The sequence below is a fragment of the Polyodon spathula genome, chromosome 1 (genome assembly GCF_017654505.1).
Source record: "Polyodon spathula isolate WHYD16114869_AA chromosome 1, ASM1765450v1, whole genome shotgun sequence".
NCBI classification, from domain to species: domain Eukaryota; kingdom Metazoa; phylum Chordata; class Actinopteri; order Acipenseriformes; family Polyodontidae; genus Polyodon; species Polyodon spathula.
Window position 1 is genome coordinate 20,276,645 of NC_054534.1, and position 2,381 is coordinate 20,279,025.

The window sequence follows — 2,381 nt, forward strand, 5'->3', positions numbered from 1 at the left end:
ATACATTTTTATTAAAGCAAAACCTGTACTTATATATAAAACAATTGGGGGAGGGGGCTAACCTATTAAAAAACTAAAAACTAAAAAAACGTAAGTTTTCAAGTATAACTGTTGTATGCATTTTACTGTTTTAATGATTTTAATATATTTTTCCTTAATTTGATGTTTCAAATTAAATCCATGGGTATTTTTTTCAAGGATTTTTTTTTTAACCCTTCTTTTTGCCATTTTCTTTCTTTTAATGTGATGTCATAGATCCCAATGTGAAGTAATGCTAATCCATCTTAATTGCGAAATGTCATAGAGAGAGTGGAGCATGATTATTTGTATGGGTGTGTGTGTGCGCCACATTCAACGTTAAAGGTTAAGTGCCTTTTACACTTTAGTTTTTATTACAATATTTAAGAATTATGAATGGTCCCCTTTTTACTTTTTTTTATTATTATTTTTATATATATATTCTGGTTCTTTGCTTTTTTGCGTTAATTCAGAAAATACTGAATTTTCAAGTACAAAACTGTAGAGAAAAACATATATATATTAAACTGTTTCTTCCTGGAATCTAATTTTGCTTCCTGTGTCATCAATCGCATGGTCTTATTGCAGCTACAAATTAGTTTGTACCAAGAAACAGTAGCTACCTCTGCTTCCATAGATTTTAATTTAAATACTCTCATATTCCAAATTTGAAGTATAAAATACAAGCAAAAAAGGTCTTCAACATAAGAAATGGGAGACCAGTGGAAATATCATGAGAGTTAATAAGAGGTACAATTTTAGTTAGCACGCCTTTTAGAACAAAAAAAAGCTCAATATTTGCAGTGTTTACCAACAGTATGACCCACGCTGTAAAAAAAACACAGGAGATTCTGTAGCCATGTGGCAAAATTTTTGTGGTCTGATGAAACTAAAATTGAACTTTTTGCCCTAAATGCAAAGCGTTATGTTTGGCACAAACCCAACACAGCGCATCACCCAAAGAACACCATCCCTGCTGTAAAGCATGGTGGTGGCAGCATCATGTTATGGGAATGTTTCTCATTGGCAGGGACTGGGGCACTGTCAGGATAGAAAGGAAAATGAATGGAGCAAAGTACAGAGAAGTCCTTGAGGAAAACCTGCTGCCCTCTGCAAGAAAGCTGAAACTGGGAAGGAAGTTCACCTTTCAGCATGACAACGACCCAAAGCTAACTGGAGTGGCCCAGGTAAATGTCCTTGAGTGGCCCAGTCAGAGCCCTGACCTAAATCCAGTCGAACATTTGTGGCATGACTTGAAGATTGTTGTCCATCAACGCTCCCCAAGGAACTTGACAGAGCTTGAACAGTTTTGTAAAGAAGAATGGTCAAATATTGCCAAATCTAGGTGTGCAAAGTTGCTAGAGACCTATCCCAACAGACTCACAGCTATAATTGCTGCCAAATGTGCTTCCACCAAGTATTAACTTGGGGGGTGGAGCCTTATCCAATCTCTGAAACTCTGAGGCACTGACACAACAAAATGTGAAAAAAGTTCAAGGGGGTGTAGACTTTCTATAGTCACTGTATGCAGCAGTTACACTATAAATTCGCCATGTGATTTAATATGATCCCACCAGACCCCACATTGAGTCTAACTATGAATATGATCAACTGATGGGATCATATTGCAAAGCAAATAAATGTGTAGTGTGGTGGCAGGACAAATTGGACTAAGTAAAAACACGAAGACTGGCGAACTTAAGCAAAATGGCAAGAGACCTTTTATACTATGAGTGGTAAAATTGTGGTGTTCTTTTTGTTTTGTTTTTTAAGAATTAGAAACTTTTAGAAACACCAGACACCTGAAACCAGGCTAATGGAGCACTGTCATGGTTTGTGCAATTCCTAAAAAAAAATAAAATCCTCTTCTCTAGCTGTTTGGAGGAAAAAAGGGCATTGTACTGCACATGCAGTAGGGTGATCATTTGTTCTGTTTATACCACAGACACTTCTGTCAAGTATTATCACTTTGTATTTGCCAGAGAAAATAAAGTCCAGTCCTCTGAACTTGCAACCTTGTCAGTTACTTAAGCCACCTACCTGATCAGTTTTGAACATGCCTAAAGTGTATACAGGTGTAATGAGCTGAATATCCAGCAGGGGGCAAAAAGTGTCAATATTATAACTTTCAAAATCTGTATTACCGCCTATGACCTTTCTGCAACAATATGTACAGCAGCCACTAGCCAGTCCTCTAATGACTCAAAAGTAGGTTATAAACTGTAAATTGATCTGACATATATATTTGCTTTCCTAAAACAAAAGCCAATTATATGAACACATGCATATCTCACCTTTCAAGGTCTCCATTTATAACCAGAACGAGCTTGACTCTGTTCTCTATATTATAGCACTACATTATG